The sequence below is a fragment of the Pseudophryne corroboree genome, chromosome 11, assembly GCF_028390025.1.
Source record: "Pseudophryne corroboree isolate aPseCor3 chromosome 11, aPseCor3.hap2, whole genome shotgun sequence".
Lineage (NCBI taxonomy): Eukaryota > Metazoa > Chordata > Amphibia > Anura > Myobatrachidae > Pseudophryne > Pseudophryne corroboree.
In genome coordinates this window covers 70,452,839-70,470,652 of record NC_086454.1, presented here as the reverse complement: position 1 = coordinate 70,470,652, position 17,814 = coordinate 70,452,839, and positions in this window count along the sequence as shown.

Sequence of the window (17,814 nt, the reverse complement as noted above, 5' to 3'; positions counted from 1 at the left end):
TTCTTATCCCGCGGTACGGGTCTGTGGATGGGCTGTCAAACTTTACCGAGCTCTTTTCGGATTTTGGTTGCAACAAAATGGGGGAGCACATTTTAGTTGATGATACATGAATGGGGGAATATGTGATTGCTGATATCTGTGCTGGTATTCCCTATCGACTATGTGTGTAATTACCTGAAGGTTGTAGAGATGAAGGTAAGACACAATTATGGTAAATGCAGTGGTATTCTATGTCAGGTTAATGAACATTTGTCGGTTGAAGTCTTGTTCGGTGTCTGTTGAATGCAGTCTTCTTTGGGCTTTTGCCAAAAGGTGTGGGCAAAAAGCTTTGTCAATGTCCATAGACTTACAAAAGTGTTGGGCTAGCGTAATTTTAAAATTTCTAGGGAAACTGGGGGTCTATGGCATAGTTCATCAAATATCTGTGTATAAGGTTGTCAAAACTTCTTCTTTAATCCATCAGTTGTCTGTATACAGGATCATCAAATTCCTTGTCCAAGTGGGTCTTTTTACCTTGGAGAAAACGGAAAAACAGGTGAAAGAAACGGACCGTATAATCGCATTTTCATCACATCCTTGTCTCTACCGTTGGGTCATAAATCAAATCCATTGGAATTACAGTTTCCTCACTCCTTAGACTCATTACCCTGGTACTACGTTTGCACTTCATTAAAGCCTGACCGCATTTAAATATCAAGCCAATCGATATGACAACACCTAAGATACATAGGAGAAACTTCCCTACATCCATTATGACTCCTTGAGCCCATTCTCCTAAACCAGAGAACCAATTTCGCGGGTTCAACCATGACACCCAACCAGTCAGTTCATTACCCACAGCAGCAAGGGTGAGATTGTGTCTCCTGCGAAATTCCCACTTTAATTGGAGAATGTCGTCCATCTTTTGGTCTATGACCTCGACCGGGTCCTCGGTACTATTCGTAATATAAGTGCAGCATTTCACGCCGTACTGCGTTGCCAGTGTGACACAATATCCACCTGTTACTGCTGTGAGATAATTAAGAACCATTCTATGCTGAACCAGTTCTGTTTTATAAGCTTGAAGTTCCCTTCCAGTATACCTAAAAGTGTCATCATACATTTCTGTGATATTGTCTAACAAATTTGCAAGCGCAGATATGTATCTATAGTTCAGCACTCCTCTAGCGGTGCGAGTGAAATCTAGCGCAAGTAGAACCTGAATCCCGGTGGATTCATGGATCATGTCAGAGGCCGAATGCTCTGTCCTTTCTGTCAGTTGCCTTTTAACTACGTGCTCGTAATGGGTGTGAGTATAAGGAGCTTGGGCACCACGGTGTATATCTTTCATTTTGGCATGTGATACAGTCATTACTTCAGGCAGTACCTTTCCAATATAACACAATCCTTCAGAGTTTGGGGCAAGCCACTTATACGCCTTCCTCCCGCATATGAAATATGCATCATCGGGGAGAACATATGGGACGGAGTAGGACATAACCATATTACACATCCTCCATGTGAAATCTCCTACCCCTAATTCTCCCATCTGTCTAGTACACGTATCCGTTTGTACGATATGTGCACAGTATCCTGGTGATACCTCTCCAACTCTCGTAATCCTACTTCCTAGGGTATACCTATATCGGAAAGATTTTTCTCTACTGGCTATGTGGCGTATAAGCTCTGTATCTGTAGGCATTCTATCTGCTCTATATGAAAAGGTCATGGTTTGGTTACTCCATGACACTTCCCAATTTCCCGGCTTTCGGGGATTGGTAATGTTAAAACATATTAGGGATCTATCCACATGATATTGGTGGAGCTTCAAACTAGGAGGACTGGAGATATTAAACCTCCTGTCCACCGGTCTCCCACCCTTTAGCTCAAGTACCTCCCCTACCGTTAAAGGAAATGGTACTAGTCCTGATTTGCTATGACCTTGAGGTACTTGAGAGCATACCCAACAATCTGTTTGATTTAACACACTACCCACTAAGGAGTGATAGTCACTCAATGGATGCCGGTCCATGTGGATATTAAAACTGGATTGGCATTTCTTAATGCACCCATCCTCAACTACGTTGTCACAGAGCCAACAGATACAGTTTTCTTCAGCTAACAATCCTTCACAATTCCTTCTATTGTCAATGCTATCGGATCGTTTTCTGATACTCGCCTTTACTTGTTGGTTAAGTTGTTCTTGGAAAACTACGCCTCCATCTTTGTCATCAGAACCCATTCCAGAACCTCTCTCGACCTCCATGGTACTCTCGCCGGAACAGACTGCTCTGGTCAACATCATGGTCAACAGGAAAATCCGGATCACAGTCTCTTGGGGCAAGTCCATCTTATAGGAGGAAACGGAGTAGAATGAGAAGGGGGAAAGAAATAGTTTGAGGGAGATAGGGTGGGAAGTTTGGAGAAAAACAATAAAAGGGAACAGGGAATCGACAACTGCTTTCGATCTTGTGATTTTCAATGCTCAGGTGCCGCCTCAGTCCTCCTGAAACAGGCACTCCAGTGATACAACTTCCTCTACCGTCTGTTCCTTATCACGGGACCTCTCTGGATCAGCAACCTTCTTACAATGGGACGAATGAACCCAAGTCTCTCTCTCGGCAACCTTCAATGCTGTAGTGCTAGTCAATAAGACTTGGTATGGTCCTTCCCATCTGTCAATAAGGCAACCTGAGCGTAGAAAATTCCGTATCATTACATAATCCCCAGGTTCAATGTCATGACAATTACTATCTGGTAAATCAGGAATCACCAACTTCAAATTATCATTTTGCTTCCTTAACTGTTTACTCATGTTAACCAGGTACTTTACAGTCACTTCATTGTTACACTTCAAATCATCCTGAGGGTTAATCATAACATGCGGTTGTCGACCAAACAAGATTTCAAAGGGAGACAGATTAAGAGGGGACCTGGGAGTGGTTCTGATGCTGTACAGTACAATGGGTAAAGCTTCTGGCCATGTCAATCCTGTTTCTGCCATAACTTTGCTCAGTTTATTTTTAATAGTGCTGTTCACTCTTTCCACCTTCGCACTCGCCTGGGGACGGTATGGAGTGTGCAGCTTGCTATCAATTCCCATCAACTTACACATTCCTTGAAAGACATCACCTGTAAAATGGGTACCCCTATCACTTTCAATTATTCTAGGGATACCATATCTACATACAAATTCCTGCACAATTTTCTTAGCAGTGAACATAGCGGTATTTGTGGCAGCAGGAAATGCTTCGACCCAATTTGAGAATACATCTATACAAACAAGTACATATTTCAAATTTCGACAAGGGGGTAATTGAATAAAGTCAATCTGTATTACCTGAAAAGGGCCGCCTGTAGGTGGGATATGAGATGGTTCTGTTGGTATTGCCTTTCCGATATTCTTTCTCAAGCAGGTAAGGCATGACATTGCTCTCTTACTCGCATGAGATGAAAATCCTGGGGCGCACCAATATGCTCTTACCAACTTGCACATTCCCTCCTTGCCCAGATGAGTCAGCCCGTGTGCTGCCTCAGCTAAACATGGAAGATATGCTCTGGGGGCCACTTATTTACCTTGTCCATCCGTCCAGAGTCCTGAGGACTCCTGGCCATATCCCTTTGCCTTCCAGACTGCCTTTTCCTGTGTGGAACACAAATTTTGCATTTCACACAACTTCTGTGTGTTGATGGTATTAAATACCATCAATTGTGTGGTGTCTGTCTGTCTGGGGGTACCAGCTGCTAACTTAGCTGCTTCGTCTGCTCGGCTGTTACCAAGTGATACTGGGTCCTGGCTATATGTGTGTGCTTTACACTTGATAACAGCCACTCTGTCGGGTTCCTGTATCGCTGTTAGAAGCCTTTTGATGTGAGCTGCATGCGCTACTGGTGTACCAGCTGCCGTCATGAAATTTCTGAGGCGCCATAGGGCTCCGAAATCATGGACTACCCCGAAGGCGTATCTAGAGTCGGTGTAGATATTGGCTGACTTGCCCTTAGCCAATTCACATGCTCTGGTTAGGGCGACCAGTTCAGCAACCTGGGCTGAGTGAGGTGGGCCTAGCGGTTCAGCTTCTATGGTGCCTTGGTCATCTACGACTGCGTATCCAGTACACAAGTCTCCCGAGTCTGACTGTCTGTGACAACTACCGTCCGTGTAGAAGGTAAGATCTACATCTTCCAGTGGGTTGTCACTGATGTCAGGCCTTGCGGTATAATTTTGGGTCAAATATTCCATACAATCATGTGTGTCCTCCTTTGTATTAAATCCTCCTTCCCCACCACTCTCATCCTCCACCCTTTGTGCCTGTCTAGGCACACCTGGGAGATATGTTGCAGGATTTAATGCACTGCATCTCCTTATGGTGATGTTTACGGGGGCCATTAGTGCCAATTCCCATCTTGTAAACCGCGCTGATGAGACGTGCCTGGTTTGGGCAGAATTTAACAAGGCTGACACTGCATGTGGTGTATGAATTGTGAGGTTGTGACCTAGCACTACATCTTCGCTTTTCTTTACTAGCAATGCTATCGCAGCAACGCTTCGCAAGCATGTGGGGAGGGATCGCGCTACCGTATCTAGCTGAGCGCTGTAGTATGCTACCGGCCTGCTGGCATCACCGTGCTTTTGGGTTAGGACGCCTGCCGCGCAACCAGCACTTTCTGTTGGGTTTCCCATAGTCTGGCATACCTAATGCTGGCGCCTGCGTTAGGCACTGTTTAAGTCTCTCAAATGCCATCTCGGACTCGTCTGTATGCGAAATCCGATCAGGTTTGTTTGAGGAGACCATCTCCTGCAAAGGTAATGCCAGAATGGAAAATCCTGGGATCCAGTTACGGCAATACCCACACATTCCTAAAAACGTTCTGATCTGTTGCTGGGTTTGAGGCAGAGTCATGTCTCTAATTGCTTGAATTCTATCAGCGGTCAGGTGTCTCAGTCCTTGTGTTAGACAGTGTCCCAAATATTTTACTTTAGTTTGGCATAATTGCAACTTGTCTTTGGAAACCTTGTGTCCTGTGTCTGAAAGATGAAACAGGAGCTGTTTTGTATCCTTCAGGGATGCTTCCAATGAATCTGAACACAGTAGTAAATCATCCACGTACTGTATCAATATTGATCCACTCTCTGGTTGGAAAGACTGTAAACAATCATGCAAAGCCTGGGAAAATATACTTGGACTGTCTATGAAACCTTGTGGTAATCGAGTCCATGTGTATTGGACTCCTCTGTATGTAAATGCAAACAAATATTGACTGTCAGGATGTAGGGGTACCGAAAAGAAAGCGGAGCAGAGGTCAATAACAGTGAAAAATTTCGCAGTGGGAGGGATCTGCATAAGGATGACAGCTGGATTTGGCACTACGGGGAACTGACTCTCAACTATTTTGTTAATCCCCCTTAGATCCTGCACTAGCCGGTAACCCCTCCCCCCACTCTTTTTCACAGGGAAGATGGGACTATTGGCAGTGCTGGATGTTCTTACCAGAATGCCCTGTTGTAGCAAGCGCTCTATTACGGGATACACTCCTAACTCCACCTCTGGCTTCAGAGGGTACTGTGGGATTTTTGGAGCTATCCTACCATCTTTTACTTGTACAACTACCGGAGCTACGTTTGCCATTAATCCAGTGTCCTGTCCATCTTTAGTCCAAAGTGACTCTGGTATCTGGGATGTCATTTCTTCTACCTGGGAGGGAGTCCTATTTGTCATAATGGTATGTGACATTAATTTTGATGGGGAGTCTAACATGTCTCGCACTTCCTGAGCGTGATTCTCAGGTATGTCCAAGAATACACCTTCAGGAGTACAATAAATGACGCACCCCATTTTACACAACAAGTCTCTTCCCAGGAGATTAGTCGGTGCTGATGCAGCCAGCAAAAAGGAATGCTTGGAATGTAAAGGCCCTATTGTAATCTCGGCTGGTTTGCTAACAGGGTAGTGCTGGACTACTCCCGTTACTCCCATGGCTGGAATTGTCTTACCAGTGGTTCTCATGCCCACTGTCGAATTTATCACTGATTTGGCCGTCCCCGTATCTACAAGAAAGTTTAATGATTTACCAGCTACATTAATTGCAATTTCGGGTTCACTTCCAAGACTTGCAATCAATTTTACTGGCTGCAGATTACAGGTATGGCCACACCCCTATTGGGTATGATGACCTCCCTGAATCCCGCTGGCAGCAACTACTTGAGAAGGGGTTAACTGGGAACTGCCAGAAGCTTGCCAGCCTCCTTTTGGGGGATATCTTTTTGTTTCCCCTGTATGTGGCTCATAACTCCGTCCCTGTGGACCCTGATCCCAATGTCGTGTGTCATGTCGTGGTCTAGGGGGTTGGTATGAGTTTTGTGAATTTTTCACTCTACAGTCTCGTGCCATGTGTCCCTGTCTATGACAAGAATAACAAGTTACCACATTTGACTTACCCACAGGGTTTGGTGATTTATACAAAGGCTGACTTGTGGTCAGGGCCTGTATACTTACGGCCATTAATTTATCACCTTGTAATTCCCTGTGTCTGGTGATATTCCGATCGTGATCAATAGCTGTCTCTCTCAAAGTAGCCACCGACAGACCTCGCCAACATGGTTGCGTGGTCTGTACCCTTGTCTTTAATGCTTCTTTTAAACCATCCATTAGTACAGATACTGCTACTTCTCGATGGCTTATGTTTGTTTTAATGTCCTCTATGCCTGTGTATTTAGCCATATCTAGTAATGCCCTGTGAAAATACTCTGCAGCTGTTTCTGACTCCTTTTGTTTAATGGAGAATATCTTGTTCCATTTAACTACAGCTGGGAAATACTCCTTTAACTGTAAACTTATCCTTTTTACATTATCTTTGTTGTACACATCTGTAAGAGGTACATCCTGATCCAATCCACAGTCAGCTAAAAATTGAGCCGAGTCGACATTGGAGGGTAAACAAGCCCTCAGCAATACCTGCCAGTCTTTGTTATTGGGCTCTAAAGTGTTCCCTAGGTCTCTGATGTATTTCTGGCTAGCAACTAAGTCTTTCCTAGGGTCAGGGAATTCAGACACTATGGTTCTTAATTCCATTCGGGAAAATGGGCTATACATGGCAATGTTCCTAACAGGAGTGACTCCTGAGGTGTCAGTTTTCCCATTTGGCACGGCTATTACCCTAACAGGATTTAGTATAGCAACATCATTCTGTGTAGATTCTACAGCCTGTGGTGAAATGGTTTCAGCATAGTGTATGGTGCCGTACTTACCCGTAGATACGACCTCACCTGTCCCTCCGCTAGGGGCCTTTGTTACTAATCTTAAGGGTTGGGCCGTGCCTACTGTTGTTTCTGATATGGTGGCTGCTAGAGAGAGCGCCGATATTGTTGCCGATTCGTCCTCTTGATCACACTCCTGGGGAAAGTTCAAAACAGGGTACAACTTGCACGGGTTAATACTTGCATTGGTTAACTTATTAACATTTACACAGTTGCTAAGTGTTTGTTTGTTACACCCTAATGCGTCATTCTCCGCAACCAATTTCTCTCCTGATATGTATGGTGGCGGCGGGGCCATGGCTATCAGTTTCCTGATAGGATTAGATCCCGCCGCCTGAGCCAATCCTCTCTGTATTTCACCCTCCTGTTGCCATAACTGCAAATAATCATAATGTTTGATTCGTCTCTTTGTTGATTTAATGAGACATATCCTCCTCCTTAGATTTTGTAACACTTCTGGGCTAAAGCTGCCTACTCTTGGGAACTTCTCCCCGTCATGTACCGTCATTCTCTCCCATTCATCACATAAAACTTCTGTGTGTGACCCGTATTTTTCACACATTACATACCTTGCCGACCTGATTGGTCGGTTTACTGAATCAACCCGAACCGAGGTTGATCGCCCCCTACCTGAAGAATTGGCCCCCATACCTGTAGGCGTTGCTTTCTTCAGCCAACCCTTATAAAAACCAAAATGTTCAAGATAGGCTGACGGTGGCGGTTTACCGAGTACCCCACTCACTCGCCCACGCCGACCAATACGACCTACACACTGCCCTAGTGCTGGCGTACTCGACCCAGGGCCCCTGCGACCTGAACCGCTATTTACTGGAACATGTGAGGGTGATCCGCAGAGCACTTACTCTTTCCAGTAACTATTGGTTGCTGGATAGTTCCCAAGTGACTGGCGAACCTCCCTTAAAATAAAAAAAATTACACAAATCACGTTAGAATGTACAAATAGCGTTTATGACCCGTTTCGTACACAAATGGCACTGGTCAGACTAACTAATGCACACAATTACGTGCGGTACAATCGTTCTGCACATAAGCAACTAATCTTATGTGCGGAGCGACCAGTGGAATCGAAAATTTCGGCTGCGAATTCCTTCAGCCAGAGCTTTATGGCCTATATGGGTTCCGCACCAACCCTTCCTGGTGTTGTGCTACTTTTCTCTATAGCGGACTTCTTAGTCTGCTGTACCTAGACCTCCTGGTCTGTTCCGGACCTCCTGGTCTGTGCTACAGTAGACCTCCTGGTCTGCTATACTCTACTGCTCAAATTTTATATTTAACAAGGGATGCCTCCCTAGCCACCATGTACGTCACTTACATGCATGTACCTCACGAGAACTCGACTTCTTTGTGGTTCAACCTCAAAAATTGTATAAACTTATATATGTAAAACACTCACTCATCACATGTACACTTTTGTTTCTATTTCTATTTCTGCGCAGAAATTTCTTTCCTTTAGACCAGATGTGTTGTAAATTTGGAGAAGGATCTGTTAGTCTAAATTTCGGACACTAAAATAGACTTGCGCTATTTATCGCGTTGCCACCTTTTCACCTGTTAAAAATAACACTAGCGTGTGATTTGAGTTACGTGGGCGTACCCGGACGCTCCGTTGCGTAATATACGCTGCGTGCGTTGGCCTTTGCGTTGCGTACGCGAGTCTCAGTCTTTTGTTAGAGACACGTGCACGCAAAGCAGAAATTCACCGTAACACAATTAACACGTTTATCAATGTAGATGATCCTTGATGATCTACCGAGCACCACACTGATCTCTCCTTGTATCTTTAGGTAGAGCTGTGTGCGTGCTTTGCAATTTATCCCTTAATGTATTACTTTTACACTTTAACTATGAAATAGCGACAAATCTCTCTTAGCACGTTTATCAATTATAAAATGGCAAACAGGAGAGTGATATATGAAAATACACGAATGAAAAAGAAATGCAGATATGCGTGTGTGCGTACGCAAGACAGAAATAAACAGTTTTAAAAGACACTAGCGTGTTGTTCTTACCTCCGGTTCCGGATTCCCTCAGCACCCTTTACTAAGCAAAGCAGACGCTTATCCAGACAGCACTACGAGGAATATGACCTCCCGCCCTTTGCTGATGGATAATGTCTGCTGAAATTACCTAGTGCAGATATGTGAAGGACGGACGAGCCGCCAATTGATAAAGCTAAATATTTATCTTACTTAAAACCCTTTAAGAGGTCTAAGAACACTGTACGCTATTGACGTATGGAATACCGTAAGGGTACGCACGTTGCGTAACAATCGCTTAGCCGTAGTCGAGACGCTCAAGCGTCACGTTCGCTCACGGCCAAGAGATCACAGGCAGGCACGCTATTGGCTGCCGACTAACGTAATGGTTCGCTATAGCGTAGCGAACGCTCGGGACCACGAGGAGATCACCAGCGGCGCTGACACTCACAATGTTAAACCTTTATATGTAAACCATGAACAATGTATTATACAGGAAAACCTTAGTGAAATGATAGAGTGTAGATGCAACACAGTGTAACCTTATTAACTCAAAAGCTGTTCGAGCGTCACCGACGCTCTGAGAATACTTAACACTATAAGAAATACACAAATACCGGGCTTAGGGTCTAACGCCTTATATGAATGTTATACTTGCAAAAGAATAATACAATACAAGTCATACACTACAATATAACATAGACTAACTAACCAGATAACTACTCAGGAAATACAATACAATACAATTACGTTTAAGGAAAAATGAGAGAGAAAGAGGAGGAGAGAGAGAGATAGAGAGAGATATGGCTCACAATAACAATAAAGACAATATGATTGCGGAGAAAACTTACGCACAAGGGGAACGATCGCATGCGCCTTTCTGAATATCCAGCTCCCGATTATCAGTGATGAGAACCGTTGAAGAGAGTGAGCTGGATATGATCGGCTTGTCTATTTATGCCCCACACACAATACAATTCAATGGTCCCTACAATCTCATTGTTCATTGGACACAGGAATTCGTCTTCGCATTATAACAAAAGGTCATAGGTTGATTCATACAGGTGGGCTGAGACCATTTCCAACTGCTCAGGTGGGTGGGAAACTAGGTTTCCCGCCGCATGGATAAGTAAGTGCAAATAATAGTAAATGGACATAAACTTCTTATGTCTATAACTATTCGCACGAGCGATTAATCCGCTTCAAACCAACACCGGAATATTGCTAATTAAATACTCTTCCGATGGATACTAAACACCACTGTATGACCCATGTCTGACCCTTCATATCAAACAAAGAGGGATCTCTCTGTCTATGAACTTGCTACCTTAACTAAACTTTCAGATTCTATCAAAGGGACCATAATCTACAAAATACATTATATAATTAAAATATGTTACGAACGAGTCGCCCGTCAGACGCACATAAACTTTACCGTAAATGCGCACACTGTGCGCCCACGGGTGCACGCAACAGCGAGTATGCGCACGCACGGCAGGGCTCATGAGCGTGCAACAGGCACTCGCATGAGGTGCAAATATGGCAGTGTGTAGCGTGATATTTTTCTGACTTTGACAGAAGTCTTCTGCCGCCGATTTTCCGGACCTCTTCTTGCTTCTGGCTCTGTAAGGGGGACGGCGGCGCGGCTCCGGGAACGAACACCAAGGCCAGTTCCATGCGGTCGATCCCTCTGGAGCTAATGGTGTCCCGTAGCCTAAGAAGCCCAAGCTAGCTGCAAGCAGGTAGGTTCGCTTCTTCTCCCCTTAGTCCCTCGATGCAGTGAGCCTGTTGCCAGCAGGTCTCACTGTAAAATAAAAAACCTAAAATAAACTTTCTTTCTAGGAGCTCAGGAGAGCCCCTAGTGTGCATCCAGCTCGGCCGGGCACAGAAATCTAACTGAGGTCTGGAGGAGGGTCATAGTGGGAGGAGCCAGTGCACACCAGATAGTACCTAATCTTTCTTTTAGAGTGCCCAGTCTCCTGCGGAGCCCGTCTATTCCTCATGGTCCTTACGGAGTTCCCAGCATCCACTAGGACGTCAGAGAAATACGTAATACAGTATATCTTTGTGAAAATCCTATATTAGATAACACCTGACGCACCAAGCCCCCTCAGGTTATAGAATATAGGGATAGCAAGTTGAGTGAAAGACACGAGATGGACAACACTCAGCTATCAAATGCCCACACAGAAGGTCACAGTTTGTACAATGCAGAGGTTATTACAGACAATAATACTGCACTGGACTAGCTTACACAGCTATATAACAGTAGATATAACAGTACACAGTAAGAACTGGATGTATATCAGTGGCGTGCGGTGAGGTCAGTGGCTGGTGAGGCACTGCAGCCATAATGACCGTCGAGTCCCACCAAAGATTCCTACCACCGCAGAGCCAATGCCCGCTACTGCTAATAGTAGTGCAGAGAGGCTTAGTATGATTATACAGATGGGATCCCGGCGGCCAGAATACCGACCATCAGAATGCCGACAGGTCCCTGTAAAGTACCCTAACCCTCCCATGCACCCTACCCTAACTGTCTCTTGTGGGTGCCTAAACCTAACCCTCCCCGATGCCTAAACCTAACCCTCCCCGATGTCTAAACCTAACCCTCCCCTCTTGGTGCCTAACCTCCCCTTCTATGTGCCTAAACCTAACCCTCCATCCCCGGTACTTAACGCTAACCTTCCCATTCCTGCACCCAAGCCTAACCCTCCTTCTCCTGCCTAAACCTGACCCCCCTGCGGCAGGTCCCACTAAAAGGACTTTCGGGAATCCGGCTTTTGGTATTTTGATACTTGTATCCCGAGCGGCGTCGGTATTTAGACGCCGGGCTTGTGGTGCCCTTCGGGATTTCAGCGTCAGGATATTGCCCATCGGGAACTTAACTGCATCCCGTGCAGAGTAGGGGGTAGACAGGGACTAATAGAAGGGGTGGCAGGATGGGAGTAGTGGTGGGAAGAAGTGGGCAGGATAGGTGTAGAGGGGACTCGGCGAGTATAAGTTAATATAGATGAACAAGGATCTCACCTCTTTACAGCTCACACTCGGACAGCCAGAGTTGAAGTGATGGGTCCCGCTCCTCCGTCAGCTCACACCCGTCTCTTTCTTGCACTATCCAGCGGGCTAGGACAAAGGGGTAGACCAGTGCCGTAACTAGACATTTTGGTGCCCTGTGTCAGAAAGAGAATTGGGACCCCACGGGCAAATGCAAAAAAGGGACAGCGTGCACCATAAATATGATGGCAGGGGCGTGGCCACAGAATAGTTCCAATTCACATTACTCCACACGGTAGTGTCCGAAAGCCACATTACACCATACAGTAGTACTCCTTATACACATTACACCACACAGTAGTGTACGTAAATCACATCATACCGCACAGAAGTGTCTATTATTCACATTGTGCCGCACAGTAGTGTATTTTGTTCACATTACACTGCACAGTAGTGTCGCATATACACATTATGCCATGCAGAGCACCTCCATCTCATTTCTCCACCTCCTCCTCATACATCCCTGACTTTTGAGGGCATGCTGGCCCTTGTGGTTCTTCATCTATAAAGTCACCCTGCTCTCTTTTAATCTATACTGTAAGAGTTCCGGCAGTGGGGTGATGTTATGAGTGAGTGGTTAGTTCTGTTGCTGAGGGACGTTGGAGACCCACAAATGGTGTTGGATGAGGTACATTGCTGCTGTGAGCCGCCTACAGGTATTAGTGCGGGGACATGGTGGGAGCGGGTGTGGAGGTGAGTGGCTGGGGACAGGTATCAGTGAGGGAACACGGGATAAGGGGGTGTGGATGTGAGTGGCTGGAGACAAGTATCAGTGAGGGTACATGGAGTAAGGGGTGTGAGTGGCTGGGGAAAAGGTATCAGTGAGGGGAGTAGGGGTGTGAAAGGCCGGGGACAGAAAAGCAGCACATCTGTGAGATTCAGGGAGGTTGCCAGGCCTGCTCGTCAGCAAGCCGCTACTAGCAGGCGAATAAGATCTGCAGCTCGTCAGAAAGCACAGCACAGTTACCAGCCCTGCAGGTCATCACTTCATGTGCTCTGCACAACACAGGTGACCCGCATCTCGTCACCTGCCGGGCTCTGTTGAACCTGCTGCAGCGCGCGATGGGATACAGCGCAGCTCAGAGGAAGAGGGAGACTGGAGGTAGGGGGAAATCCTGTACACACTTATCCAATACACATATATATTTTCATACTCATCATGCCATCCCTATTCACCTCCCTGACTCCTCATATCCCCATCCTACTCCCCCTCCCCCAAAATACTCCTCTGTCTTCCCTCTTTTTCTTCACCTCTATCCATTCTGCTCATTGTGCTTTTGTGCTGTTCGTTTAGTTTAGTCCTTCTCTCTCCCCCACCTTCAGTTTCCCCCTTTCTCTACATCTGAGGTGCACTGTATCCCCCATCGTATGACAGCGATACAGTGCTACTTTTTCACCACCATCCCCACTCCCTAGGTGAGAGCAAGTAAATATTTTTTTACAAATCTGACCTGCTGCAGCGGCGCTGATCTTCTTCCTGTGCTGGCCTCGCTGTTACCATGGCTGGGATCTCCGTGATAAGGGCACCACAAACAGAGGACGGAGAGACAGAAGCGGAAACCAATCATCCCCTCCGCACCAGCCATGATCGGCTCTGACTGCAGCATACAAGCCCCTGAGCGCGGTTGTCACTGGGCTGCCCTGGGAGTGGGGCAGTTCCTCCTCTGCAGCGCTGCATGTGATGCGGCCATACAACAGGTATGGCCGCGGTTGTGCACTCCGGCGCGCGGGAGGCGGGGACTCTCACTGGTGTAATCTCGGCGGGATGGGGGGGGGCACGAGTGGTAGCCGGACCAGGAATGGAGGTGGATTACAACCCAGCCCTGCCCACTGTCTAATCACAGCAATATTAGTGACAGGGGCGTGCTTTCATATGGGCTGAAAGCACGCCCCTGTCAAAGCGGCACTTCCAGTGGGTGCCGCTTACAGGGATTTTTTCAATGGGCTTTTACTGCCCGATGCTTGGCCCCGCCCCCAGCTTCCGCCTCTTTTACACTGACAGCAGGAGGCACCGAGAGCGGTGCCTCTGAAACATGTTTAAACCTTTTTTTAAACACAATAAAAATGACTAAAATAATATGAAGGATAAAGAAGATACTTATGACACAGAATATGTGTCATAAGTATCTTTGTATCCATTAATGACAGGGGAGGCACTGCCTCCCCTGACTGCACGTCCCTGATGTATATCATGGGGTAATTGTACTATAAAACCCTGACTAAATGCACTCTTTCTTACTAACACTGACTAAAAAGGCAGGTAGAATACTTAAGTGTCATGTAAAGGCACAGCGCTGACAACCAGGCGGCTTTACATAGGGGGATTTGCCCAAGCAGTCCCAGGAACAGTGAGCTGAGGGATAATGGCGCCGCAGACACTGACTGGGAGTGAGGAAAAGACAGATATGCAGCTCCAGGGCAGGAACATTTGCGGGAAATGGCGCCCTGGGGCTGGGTGAGGGGCTTCAGATCTAAGCCTTATCCCCCTTGCTGGCAAAACCACCGGGTACTGTGGGCGATATAAGTGGTTTAGAGAGAAAACCCGACCTGCGCCCATGCCCTGGTGATCTAGTGGGATCGCCTGTACTGCCACAGTGTCCACCACTAGCGCGCGCGGCCCGCCTCCCACTGACCGCACCGGATCGCGATAAAGACAGGGTCCAGCGAGCGGGACCCTCTTACCATCTCCCGAAGCGCGGCCACGCGATCCTGGAGAGCCCCAGCCGTGTGTGTCTAACATGAAGAAAACCGGAGCCTCCGCTGTAGGTACCCGGCAACCAGGGCTCTGGAGTGTACAGCGCCGCTGGGGAGAGCTGGAGCTGCAGCAGTGAATGTCACAACACATTTACCACCGCTGCTGCCCTTGAAGTCTTCACTTTTTACCTCATAAAAAGCTTTTCTCAGGGCTGCTTGGAGCAGCCCCTCTGTTAAGTGCCTGCTTACTGCAGCACCAACTGACAAACTGAGCTCCTGTGCTGGGAGGTGGGGTGATATAGGAAGCGGCGCTGTGCATTCTGGGAACAGTCAAAGCTTTGAGTCTGTTGGTGCCTCGGATCAAGATCCTACTCTATACCCCATTTTCCAGACTTGTGGAGCCCAGTGTACCCCGCAGCAGAAAAAGGTTTAAAGATTTCAAGTTCAGAATTGGCCTTACCGAACCATCCGGCTTCGGTACCACAAAAAGGTTACAATAGTAAACTTTGGTCAACTGATGAGGTGGAACTGGGACAATGACCTCGGACACTATCAATTTTCGGATAGCGTCCAGTAGAATAGCTCTGTCTGCCGGCAAAGCCTGATTTGAAGAATTGGTGAGGTGGGAGAGTTTGAAACTCCAGCCTGTAGCCCCGAGACACAATATCCTGTATCCAGGGGTCCAGGCCAGACGACACCCAGATGTGGCTGAAATGCTGGAGTCTTGCTTCCACCTGACCTTCCTCCAGGCTTTGTGGTCCACCGTCATGCTGAGGACTTTGAGGTACCAGAAGCAGGCTTCTGGTGGCCCTGGAAACCTGCGGGAGCAGGCTTTTTGGATTTGGCACGACCACCTCTAAAGAAGGTGTGAGAAGGCTTGTTCATTCTAGACCTAGTGGGCCGAAAGGACTGTGACGTGTTGGAAGTAAAAGGCTTCTTCGTAGCCGGTGCACCTGAGGGAAAAAAAGGAGACTTACCCGCGGTAGCCGTGGTAATCCACGCATTCAGCGCCTCCCCAAACAGAGCCTGACCTGTATAGGGTAGACTCTCCACACTTTTCCTGGATTCCGCGTCTGCAGACCATTGGCGCAGCCAGAGACCCCTGCGAGCCGAGACGAGATGGAGGAGATCCCCCGCAGCCATGGAACCCAGATCCTTCATGGATTCTACCAGGAACCCTGCAGAATCCTGTATGTTACGTAAAATAAGAATTTACTTACCGATAATTCTATTTCTCGGAGTCCGTAGTGGATGCTGGGGTTCCTGAAAGGACCATGGGGAATAGCGGCTCCGCAGGAGACAGGGCACAAAAGTAAAGCTTTTACAGGTCAGGTGGTGTGTACTGGCTCCTCCCCCTATGACCCTCCTCCAGACTCCAGTTAGGTACTGTGCCCGGACGAGCGTACACAATAAGGGAGGATTTTGAATCCCGGGTAAGACTCATACCAGCCACACCAATCACACCGTACAACTTGTGATCTAAACCCAGTTAACAGTATGATAACAAAGGAGCCTCTGAAAGATGGCTTCCTAAACAATAACCCGAATTAGTTAACAATAACTATGTACAAGTATTGCAGATAATCCGCACTTGGGATGGGCGCCCAGCATCCACTACGGACTCCGAGAAATAGAATTATCGGTAAGTAAATTCTTATTTTCTCTATCGTCCTAAGTGGATGCTGGGGTTCCTGAAAGGACCATGGGGATTATACCAAAGCTCCCAAACGGGCGGGAGAGTGCGGATGACTCTGCAGCACCGAACGAGAGAACTCCAGGTCCTCCTTTGCCAGGGTATCAAATTTGTAAAAATTTACAAACGTGTTCTCCCCTGACCACGTAGCTGCTCGGCAGAGTTGTAATGCCAAGACCCCTCGGGCAGCCGCCCAAGATGAGCCCACCTTCCTTGCGGAATGGGCCTTAACAGATTTAGGCTGTGGCAGGCCTGCCACAGAATGTACAAGTTGAATTTTGTTACAAATCCAACGAGCAATCGACTGCTTAGAAGCAGGTGCACCCAACTTGTTGGGTGCATACAGTATAAACAGCGAGTCAGATTTTCTGACTCCAGCCGTCCTTTAAATGTATATTTTTAAGGCTCTGACAACGTCCAACAACTTGGAGTCCTTCAAGTCGTCTGTAGCCGCAGGCACTACAATAGGTTGGTTCAGGTGAAACGCTGATACCACCTTAGGGAGAAAATGCGGACGCGTCCGCAGCTCTGCCCTATGTCGAATGGAAAATTAAATAAGGGCTTTTATAAAACAAAGCCGCCAGTTCAGATACTCTCCCGGCCGAAGCCAGGGCCAGTAACATAGTCACTTTCCATGTGAGATATTTCAAATCCACATTCTTTAGTGGTTCAAACCAATTGGATTTGAGGAAATCTAAAACTACATTTAGATCCCACGGTGCCACCTTAGGCACCACAGGAGGCTGTATATGCAGTACTCCTTTGATAAAAATCTGGACCTCAGGGACTGAGGCCAATTCTTTTTGGAAGAATATTGATAGGGCCGAAATTTGAACCTTAATAGATCCCAATTTGAGACCCATAGACAATCCTGATTGCAGGAAATGTAGGAAAACGACCCAGTTGAAATTCCTCCATCGGAGCACTCCGCTGCTCGCACCACGCAACATATTTTCGCCAAATACGGCGATAATGCTTCGCGGTGACTTCCTTCCTTGCCTTTATCAAGGTAGGAATGACTTCTTCTGGAATGCCTTTTCCTTTTAGGATCTGGCATTCAAACGCCATGCCGTCAAACGCAGCCGCGGTAAGTCTTGAAAAAGACAAGGACCCTGCTGAAGCAGGTCCCTTCTCAGAAG